A 12,091-nucleotide genomic window follows, 5' to 3' on the forward strand; every position below is an offset into this window, starting at 1 on the left:
TCTTTCCCTTGGCACCCGCATGAGGTGATGACTTGATAAACAGCTCCAATATGAATGAAATGGCTAATGCAATCTGACAGGCTTTTCTACAGTTGAAAAAAAAAGAAGAAGAAGAAACTGTTTACTGCAATTTCACGTCACTATGAGATTAGCAGACATTATGTGGGAAAGAGGGCTATTTGGGGGATTAATCCTTGTAGAGAATGCATTACCACTCCCAACGTCCTCCACCCACACACACACACCATCCTAACTTTCTTAATCATCTAAAAATCCAACCCCCACATCTTCTATCACTCAGTGCTGTAACTAAGTGCAGAGTAAAGAGCACAAGGAACATGTTGCTGAAATATGTGAGGGTTTGTATGTATCATATAAATAGCTCATTGGCAGACTGGGCAATTACTCGTAGCCATACTAGCATATGCTGCATGGCTATATCGACATAATTAAAACAAACTATTTGTATAATGAGCATATATGAAAATAGACATAGTGATGAGTGACAGCAGGCACAGGTAACTGGATGATAAACACCTTGCTTTTAAAGATCCTTCATGCTTTTTTAGATGAAACACCTGGAAGCTGTGAATCATATCATTTACATGGAAAAATAATTTTTCGGCACAGACAAGCAATGGCAGGAGCTGTGATTGATGAAAGTTGATTAGCGCTGATTGGATGGTGGAGTTCATGGCTGTGCGTGATGGCACAAAAGGATTCTGTGTGCAAATCCAGGGTGTCGTGTGCAGGTTTCCAAGTGCCAAATTTGAGACATTTTGGTGTTACCTGAATTTTAATCTGAGATGAATTTAAAAAGCAAAACAACAAAGCAGCTCTTACACAAGGAGCCATTTTTTATGATTGAACCAAGCTAATTAAAATTGTAATGCCATGAATAATAAAGAAGGGGGAAAAAGAGAGCAGGGAATTAATTGTGGGCAGAATTTTGTCTAACATAAGAACTAAAACAACCTTGTCACCTCTCTAACCGGAGATTCGGCACATCCTTCAAGTCCCTCCTGCCCTCACGGATGCACATGTGTGTGGCTGTGATACTGATGCAATGGAAAAGTAGGAAGTGGCATGCGTTACCTCCAGTCTCATAACAGTCCCAATTATTTCTTGTATGTATTTATGCAAGGGCTACACAAAAATATCTCAAGTCCATGAGAGCGAGATGAAACCAAGAAAAAGCAAGCAGAGAGAGAGAGAGGAATGCAGTCTGATTACAACATACCCAAACTCAGTGCATTGCTATGACAATGTATATATAGATATAGATATAGATATAGATATATTCAAACTCTGGGCAGTTAATTAGCGTCATCTGGCCTTCTCTTTTCCTGTCAGATCTGGAGTTTGTGAAGCTCACTTTATTAAAATTAACCAGGAGGTGGAGATTCCACTAACACTGATGCTGAGGCTTTATTTTCACAGTCCTGTTCAAATTCTGGATTGGGGCTTTACGGGACACGGAGTCCATGTTTGAGTGCTACAAATCCTGTTCTGGATTAATCTAAGAATAGACAAAGAACGCTGTCACTACATGGTATAAAAAAAATACCTCTAATAACTGGGTTTAAGATATTTTAGTAGGTTTTAAATCCTTACATTCAAGAGGAAGTGTTCAGATACAAGCTGTCTTCGCTTGCTCAGTCTAATGAAACGTTACAGTCATGGACCCTCATCATTTGAAGACTTTTTCAAACTTTTTAAGACACAGACATCCTGAACTTTCTCCATTTAGACACTTTGAACCTGAGCATCCTGTAGTTAGCATTATAAAATTCACTCATTACCACAGCCAGCAGTATGTTAATGTTAATTCTATAAAGACCCCGCTTGGCTGTATACATAAGTAATGAATACATGAATTATTATAACTAGCCCATTTCAGGTGCACTGTGTAAAACTGCATTGAAGTGAGGACAAAAAAGTGGAATATGCATGACATTTGAGGGTTGAGTCTGTATGCTTGTCATTGTCAGTCTGACTCACTGAAAAAAAAAATCACCTGCTTATTTCACATTTTGTGACACTTGAGTCTTAAGCGGTTCTTAAACGTCAAACCGTTTTGCATAATTCACCTTTAGGTTTAGGTTATGCTTTTCGCCCATAGAAACAATGTTTTTTTTTTTCTTCTTTTTTCCCCAAATTGCATGAAAAATTGGGAACCCAAGCAAGATGTCATACTGCAACTTGGTTGAAATGAAGGCGAGCAAACTTAATCTTTCTGCTTGGAATTCCACTTCCCTCATTATGGAGTGTGAATTTCCCTGACCATCTGACCTGCGCTGCTGGACTTCAAAGCGCTGTTCCTTCCCATATTGGCTGCCCAACTGATAGACCTAAGCCTTTGGAGTGGCCCTGCGTCTTTGAAGTGAGATCTTTGTAGAACAGCAAAAGTAGTTTTATCCCCAGCTGTTCTGGATCAAATCCCAGTCAAGAGTTTTAGGGAGCTTCCTTGAAATTCAAATCTGCTGAATGGAGAGTGGATTGGATTAGTATGATAGAAATTCGAGCGCCACATTAGGCACGGTTTAATGATTTTGTCCCCCCGCAAGGCTGCAAATGTTTGCATTCAAAGCGAGGGACGGAGATAATGTGGAGTTTTCTAAGATGCGGCAAGTCGTGTTTGCTCGCATGCGAACATTTTATTTTGGGACCTCACCTTTATTCTGTTATTCCTCTCTGCAACTGAATTTAGATGGATTCCCAAAGAAATGTGTTTCGGCATCTTGATGTGCTCTTTGCAAAGTCAGAGGTAGTTTTAGAGTACGTTAACAGGGACATTTGATTTGGCAGCGGAAGAGCCAGATTGCCAGAAAATTATATGTTAACATCTGAAACTGCCACCCCTGGCATTCCTTCACAGGCGTGGATGATATTTTACACAATAGTCCTTCCTGCCTGCCTGCCAGAGGTATAAATTGAAAGCATTACCTACAATCGTTCTTCAGTTTCCCTTATTATGAAGCTATGTATAAGTCTGCAATTTAATAATACCCTCTCTCCTATATTGTAACCTTTTCCTGTTACAGCCTTCCGGCATATTCTTGTTATACAGTCCCGCATTTCCAGCGTTTGCCTTGCCTAATAACACCACCCAATAATTTAGGCGCACGCACTGAGTCAAACCGCCATAATTGCCACCATTTCTTACTGATCAAACCTTTGAAGATGGGAAAATTACATGTAAATGCGGGCAACATTTTATAATGAACATCAGGATGCATCACTGAGGTCCACTGGATTATTCTGCCTGACAGCTACTAATATCCACATCTCCCACCAGCTTCCATCATAATGAAGTTTTATTTTTTTTAGATTATCACCACAAAAAAATGTGTAGGGGCAGAGTTTGCACAGAAAACGAAGACAAAGCAAGGTAAAAAAAAAAAAAAAAAAAACGAAAAAAGAAGAAAAGCTAGAAATACACAGGCACAATCCAGCAGTTAGAAACAGAAGACGGTAATAAGAGATGGGAAGAAAATGATGCTGAACTTGAATTTGGGGAAGCAGACAGTGAAATAGCTATGAATGCAGCCTGTGATGCTGATAAAAAAAAAAAAAAAAAAAAAATATATATATATATATATATATATATATATATATATATATATATATATATATATATATATCTGACCCGGTTGACCATCAGATGTATCGCATTTTGGATAATGAACTGCAAATTGAGTGGTTGTGAGGATTTAACAATCCAGCCACCGAGCTGAAGATTTTATCAAAACCTGCCAGTAAGGAGAGCCGTTTTAGTTTCGGCGAACAATGCAGATAATTTCACTCTCAATTGCTCTAGATGTCTAACTTAAGAAGGATCCATGTTGTTTACTTATTTACAGGGCAGGACACACATACCCGTTTGTGCAAAATGTACTCAAACGTCATTTCGATTTTGGAAAACTGGGACGGCAGGTTTAGAGAAAAAGTGGGACGCTCTTCTCAACTACTGGGATACTAGAATACTGAATTACAAGCTACTCACGCTATTCAAGTATAACTTAAATCACATTTCCAATGAATATTAATATATGAATTACACAAGAGCAATGCATGTTCAAACGTTAACATGTGAACAGTGCACTCTGATGTTTTATGCTCCCCCGCTGCACCACGTCGAAGATATTTATCCTAAAGAGTTCATACAGCCTACTGACATGAGTTCTTTTTTTCATACGGTGCAACACATACACATTCTGTCGCTTACACATTATTTATTGGCTCATTGCAATTGAGTGAAACGTGCAAACCCATGACGCCGTTGTTTTATGGCTGCAGCATTACATCTGAGGCAAGATATCTGGATTTCTTGTGCGTCATTTCATGCGCATTTGCCTGCAATTCAGCGGGATATATTTGGCATCTTTGGAAAAGTTAGGATCCCCGCTGGAATTTACAATAAGGTCCCGTGGGTTTGCACAAAGCTCAGCCATGCGGCATGCTTCTGTAGTAACAAAGCCATCGATGTGACCGGCAAGGTTGAGGAGGTTAAAGGAAAGGGGCAGAGACACGGTGTACCAAGTAAACACGAGTTCATTTGAAACACAACACAGAATCACTGTTAAAAACTGGGGTTGACAAGAGGAGCCCGGGTAAATACACCACAAATTGCTTCAGTTCTGGAAATAGTACAGCCCATATTAAAATACTAAGAGAAACAACACCGTTGCCAGATCATAAGGGCCTCCGACAGGCAGGAGGACTTGGCTGTTTGCCGTTAAAGCGAGGCTGAAGGGAACCACAGGCAAAATGCACGTGCACAGAAAAAAAACATTCATGCATTCATGTGAGGGAGGGGGGATTCGGGGCTCTAGCAGCCACTCTCTTGACAGGACAAATGCTCCTCTACTCCTGGCCCTGCCGACCTGCAGCCAAAAAGAGAGAAGAAGAGAAAAAAATTAAAAATAAAAAACCTACAGGAATAGCGCTGGGTGTAATGACAGAATGGCTCTTGGGCACCTTGGATTTCTGATTCAGATAAGACCAGCTACAAACAGATCTAAAATCAGATCTAAGAGCTTGCCTCCTGAGATTCCCAGGTTGCAGAGTAATTGCTGGTGTCTTCACTCCGGCCTTCTAATTGTAGCCAAAGAGGGAGGAAGACGGCACAACACGGCCAAACGTGCCAAAATGCCCGGTGCACAGCGAGGGGGCACTTAACACCAGGTAATTAGCACCTGTGGTAAGTGATGATGCCTTTGTCCAAATACCCACATGGTCTTGAATGCCACAGATTGAATTGGAAGACCATCCCTTGTCTCTAAACACACAAATGCAGGTGCACTTACTCCGCACTTAATGAACCTTTAACCTGATATCACTTCACCAGGAGTTTGCGCATGCAGGATGGAAGTAGTGGAAATTAAGATGAGATGCAAGTAAACATTCCTGTTTGAATAAACGTTATATTAGGCTATTGTCGCCTCTATTGTTGGACAGCATGCCCACTATAAATTTGCAAGTGTGATCTACTTATTTGTTTATTTATTTTCATGTTATTAATGTATTTATTGATGTTTTCAGCTGAGCCTGTTGTTTTAATGTTTGAATCACCATTTGAGCCTTTAAATCACACATTCATTTGGATGAAGTATCTGCCTTATGCCATTCTCGGATCATAAACACCAGAAACTGCTGCCGCCACCGGAAACCTCTTCATTTTGGCGAGTGTGTCTTGATGTGTATCGACAAAATCTCCACACCTGCCTCTCTACTTTGATCAATCCCTGGAAATAAGCAGCTCAAATGAACACAAATGAACACTCAATGAACACGTCATTTGACTAATACTGTATATTGACTGATTCATTCATTCGTTCATTCATTTTCATTTATTCTGCTCTTTCCAGTGCATACAAAACAAAAGAAAATGCATCAAGTCACATTCTTAAAATAAACCTATCCAAATTTAAGATCAGTTGCACGAGCAGTCACCACTGCAGTGGCAGAAAAGGTTCATTCAAAGCAGCCTACCTTGCAGCTGAAAGTCTGCAGCTTAAACACGTTTTTAAATCTGAGCTCAGAGACAAAATAATCCAAGTAATCCAACAGGAGCCTTGTGAGAATGAAATGTATCCCTCATTTCCATCCATAAAACAAAGTTCAAATGTTCAAATCAAAGATGCTGTTGTTTTACTTTTACACCATCCTTGATCAATTTTAATGTAAGAGAAACACTTGCGTGAACTGACAATGTTTAGCACTGTGTCATATTTATCCATTTCATAGCCCCGATCATCACAAAAAAAAAGAAAAAAAAAAAATGTCACAGGTCTCCTTTGGCTCCAATCCTCCGTGTCATGCCAAGGATATTATGTGATTTTGATCAAATGGCTTCACTGCTCTGGCTCAGTATCAGTAATGTTGATTTCCGCTTATCAGTCTGACAGTGTGATGCAGAAACCTTAAAAAAAAAAAAAAAAAAAAAAAAAAAAACAGTTTATCTGATGTCCCACTTTTGCTGATGTCACACAGTTAGCTAATGCCAGGCTCAGTGCTTTCTTGGCTTTAGCCCTGCTCCTCAACTGAAACATAAAGAGTCCCATCCTCATGTCAGCTGAGGCCTTTCATACGCCGAGCAGACGAGCGTGCAGCTGTTACAGTTTACAAACTACAGCGTGGCCATTCTGAGAGAAAAGGGCAAAAACCCTGTTCCCTCTCTTCTAGTGCCAGTGGGTTTTCTTTAATAGTGATCAACAGCAGCCAGTCAGAAAAAAAATCAGGTTCCAAGACGTATAGGCTGAGAGTTAATGTGAATCAGGATGACATTATCAGTGCACATTTTGATGCAATGCAATGAGTTTGTCACTGTCAGCATGACAGAGACAAACTCCATACCTGTAATTATCAAGGTTGGATTGCCAATGTATGATTTTTTTTTTTTTAAATCTCTTCAGACCTGGATTTTTTTCCAGCCATGGGAAAATGATTTCTTTACATCTGTGACTCAAAAGAATAATAATAATAAAAAAAAAACCTCTATTTTTGCCATCTGACTGTAGTTGTAGGATCTCTATTGCTGTGTATCCTTTTTTTTTTTTTTTTTTTTGACAATTATTATTTATTATGCCACTACATTGTTTTTGTGGGTGAAAACATAATTTTTATTATATGAAAATTTGTTCAGATTGCACCTCTTTAAAGCGTACACTTGGCAGAAGGCAGGGACACACAACCTGGACAGATCACCAGTCCATCACACGGCAAAGAGAAAACCGTAGATATCTGATATGGCACATCCTGCATTGGTTTTAAGGCTTTTAGGTTGTGTGTGTGTGTGTGTGTGTGTGTGTGTGTGTGTGTGTGTGTGTGTGTGTATGTGTGTGATGCCAAACCGTCCACAGAGCCGTGAAGATTATTTTCTTCCTTTTCCTCTGTCCTTGAGCTGCATTTTCAGGACCAGAATCCTCTGAGCAGACACACGTTGAAAGGTGCAGAATGTATATCTTACAAACAATACTTCCCTTAAAAACTGACTCATACAATAAATTAATGTTTGTCAACTTGTATTCCAGCTAAGAAATGAATTTGCATGAGCAAAAAGCTTTTAATTGCAATCATTTCTTTCATCCAAGAAGTTGGAAGCAGCTTATGTCTGTTTCTTAGCCTGATCTCTCAAAAAGTTGCAGATTTGGCTGAAATTTGGCCTCAGGATCAGCAGATTACATGTGATAATAATCCAGCCCTGGGGTCCTATGCTTTTCAGTCATAATTATTATGCTGCGTTGATGTACTAGTGGGAAAATCTGGTATCCAGGGTTACCAAATGTGCTCCACACCTCTGTGTTCATGCTATTTTGCTGAAAAATCAAACCCAGCAGACAAACGATTAACAAATATAAACTGCTTGAAAGTCAGAGAATTACTGAGCTGCGCTGGAGGCTCACCCCTAGTTTGAGCCATGCCAGTATTACTACATAATTACAGAATATGTGTGGAGTTATATTTTAGCAAATTTGGTATTCTTGTAAACTGTACTCTGCAAGCTGTAACTTTGACAAAAAGTGAAAGTCAACATCGAAGAGCGAGAGCGCTAATGCTATTCAGTGTGCCTTCACTTCTGTGGTGTTTCTGTGCTGTTTATGAAGGCCCAGTCTGTTTGTCCCCCTAATCGCTCCACCACTGATCGGAGCCTCTGTCCTGACTCATGCCTGTGTAAGTCCGCTGCCCGTCTGTATTTGAACCCTGTGCTTGAAGGGGTCCTGCTGCTGGAGCAGGTTGAACCAAGTTGTAATAAAATGATTCACAGCACTGCCTCCAGCTCCCGGTGTGAATGCCCGTCCCTGGCTCCATGACCTCTTCTTTCACTAAACTGCTGACTGATGAAAAGCTGAATCTTTTTTTCATGAATTTTGAAAAATCCATTTCAGTCTGGGGAAGTGAGAGAATTTAATAAATTCCTGGGGAAATCATGGAAAAGTCATGGAATATTTAACTCTATGCACTCAGATTTTTCCCCCTAAAGCTTCATTAAACAATATCACATGCATTTTTTTTTTTTTTTTTTTAATAGTAAAATGTCCTCTTGCCTTGTGAGAGTGAGCACTGTAGGTCTCTTTCCACTGTCCAGTTTACAGCCAGCCTCTTCTTTTCCTGGTTTGAGCTTTCTAAATTTCTATACTTCTGATAATGAGCTCCTCCTCTGCCCTCCTCTTCACTCCCTCGCCACTTCAGCTTCATTCAAAGCTTCCCTGAAACGTCATTCTGCAGATAAACCTATCCAAATTTGTAGCAACAGAAAAAGTCCATTCAAAGCAGCTCACCTTGTAGCTGAAAGTCCGAAACCTCGTGAGAGTGAAATGTTTCCCTCATTCCCAAAAAATAAATCTTTCCCTATTTCTTTTGGATTATTTTTAAGAGATTTGAACAATCCTGCTGCTGTGTACCTGGAAGCAGGATTGGCATTGTGCATTTACAAACTGAATTTATCCTCTCGACAGCCCCTAGTGGTCAGAAATGCTTTAAGAAGCTTTAAATATCTTCAAAGTTAACAAAAAGCATACTCATACTGAGTGAAATATTCAGATCCAAGAAAATGTTTTATTATGAATCCATTATTACATCAAAAAGAAAATATCAAGATGTCTTCAGCATATTTTATATACATTCCCCGTCATTCAGCAGCACATATTTGGTATTGTTGGAAACCTTAGGATCTCCACTTAAATATATTTCTGTATTTCTGTAAAGCTCGGCTCAGCAGCATGCATTTTTAATGCCAAAGCCACTCGTGGGTGCAGCAGAACTGAAAAAAAAAAAAAAAAAAAAAAAAAAAAACAGTAACATCATTTTACATTTATATAAGTCATGGGAATTCAACAGTTTAGTCAGCGAGTCGGTGAATTTCGCATTTGAACCTGGTAAAATGATCAGATGTACTCTCAACAACAACAAAAGCAAAACCCTCCTCAAACCCGGGCTCAGGACTTCTCCACCTTTTTTCTGGTGACTTTTTGTGGAGCAGCTGAGCTCCTGGTCCAGGTTTCTGTCCTGAACCTGAGGGAGGAGCCTCGCCGTCCCGCTCACCTCCCTGTCAGCCGAGCAGACGAGCAGACTTCACCGATCGACCAGAAGCTGCTGGCCACTGCCTCGATGAAGAAAGATCTTCTGTTGTCAGCAGGCGCTCCATCTATAAGAATACTAATTATTGATGAATCAATAACTTTAGAATAACCTTTTTCAAGAGCTGCAAAAGGGCAGTGAAAATAAGACCCGATGTAAAAATTTTGAGTTGACAAACTGATTGTGAGTTGACTGAACAAGCTTTATATGGTTCATTTAAAGCCTAAAACACATTTAAATACTATTTAAAAACAGGCAATTTACTTTTTTGTTTCTAGTGTTGTTTTGTTGTTTGATGATCTATTTATTTATTTACTTACTTATTAATTATTGTTTCGCATTTTTGTCCTTTTTATTTCTATTTTACTCCCAAATCAACTAATTCAGTCATTAGGTAACTTTATGAAAAACCTCCTTTTAACTACATCTTGATTGTATAAGTGCTCTTCGTAACTATTTTTGAAACATTTCTGCTTCTCCTTCTTCTTTTTCTTCTCCTTCTTCTTCCTCTTCCAATTATTATTATTATGCCGCTAACTAGCCAAAAGTGGAGCCACAATCAAGATCAAGGCCTTCTGTGCAGACACACTGATTTGCAGCGACGTTAAAGCAAACATGGAGAAATCCAGCACGGAAGAGGGAGTGATCACTTCTAACTCCCATTATCCTCCATTGAAGCTGCAATGTGCATCACGTTTAGCCAGTTTATTGACAGAAAAACACCAAAAACAACAACAACATGTGTTGTAGGCTGGACTTTTCCTTTAAATCTCTTGTAGAGGTTGTGGAGACGCACAGCTCCTCTTTTTGACGGCACCAACCGGCGTGTCGTTTATTGCAACTCTCGCATGTCATAACTCCGCAAAATGGCAGGGTAACACGCACCACAGATTGCTTTTATACCACCGGCAGAAGTTACCCACAATGCATTGTGCTACCATGTCTACACAATTAGCTCTTAAAGTGGATGAGTAACACAGAGAGGCTCATAACAGAAGTGCACATGTTGAGCGTTATGACGCATGACAGGCAGGTGAATTGTGTCCGCAGGTCCATTATGTGTCCGCCACACACTCGTATTCCCCCCTCCTGCTGTGATGATCTTAAACGTGCACTCTTTTCGTGAAGTGTTTGCCTCTCTGCCTTCACGTTGCTGTCACACAGAAAGTCAGAAAAACAGCTCCAGTGTACCCACATAACGTCTGATCCAAGCAGTTTCTCGAGGCTGCTCCGGCGCTGCAAGTGTTACAGCCTGGAGGAGGCAGCTTGGCTTCCATGTTAATGTCATCCAAATATCAGGCAGCCTGCTATCCGCCAAACCACCTGGGATTATCCTCAAGGTGGCTGAGGTCACTGCACTCCTCTTACAGCCATACTGTGCAGCATTTTCTCGGCTCGTTGTTTTTACCTCGGCGTCTACATTCAAGTTGCCGCCGCCGCCGCCGCCTCCCCGCACGGCCTCCCAGCGCCGGGCTGAAGGACACACCTCGGCTGTGGTTGGATGAAACTCATGACACTGTCTCATGACACACGGGCTGGCGGAAACCAGCATCCAACATCACAAAAATAAATGTAGAAACCATGAGAGGTAACTTTATATCTTCATCTGTAAAGCAGACCAGCTCCTAATCTTCTTTTCCATCCTGAAATTAATTCTCACCAGCAGGGAAAAGCTAAATATCATTTGACTCCTGTTTTTTGAATTAGCCCTGTAGCTCTTTTTGCTTCACTTGATTTTTTTTCTTTTTTTTTTTTTTAAACCTCCCCAAGTCTGTCTAAGCTTGAAAAAGTGAGCTATATGGAGTGGACAGTGCAGTATTTGGAAGTAAGGCAGTGTTACAGTGTATTCCAGTGTATTAAACAACTGGGAATGCTTATATATATATATATATATATATATATATATATATATATATATATATCATAATGTGAAAAAGGCTCATGCTGCCACTTTAAACGATAACATAAGATAAGATGCCTTTATTGTCACTATGTTCATTATTAGTAACATTGTGAGTGCTCATCACAGTGGATGATTAACATACTACAGCATACTTACATGCAGCATCACAGACATCACTTACAGTTAAAAAAAAAAAAAAAGTGAAATATACTTCCTATAGCCTACACATAAACATAACCTGTTCTGATTCAGTAAATATCTGTGAGCTCTTGCACACCTGGGCAAGTTTGGTCACCCGTGTTAGCGCCGGGGTGAGAACTCAAACCGCTCACTCGCATTTTAATCCAAATTTTAGAGCACCTCTCTCGATGAATTACTATCATTATCCAGGTCGCGAGTGCTCTAACCCAGTGGTCCTCAAACTTTTTTTTCAATAGTGAACCCCTTTTGAAATATTTTTGTCAGGCAAGTGCCTTCTGACCAGTGCCAAAAAAAAAAAAAAAAAAAAAAGCCTACATAAACAGGTCCAGTCCAGCTCCATCAGTGTCTGAAACGACAACCTGATATTTCAAATACTGAATGTAAAATGTGGTTTATCAAAATTAC

This window comes from Myripristis murdjan, chromosome 21 (assembly GCF_902150065.1).
Source record: "Myripristis murdjan chromosome 21, fMyrMur1.1, whole genome shotgun sequence".
Taxonomy (NCBI): domain Eukaryota; kingdom Metazoa; phylum Chordata; class Actinopteri; order Holocentriformes; family Holocentridae; genus Myripristis; species Myripristis murdjan.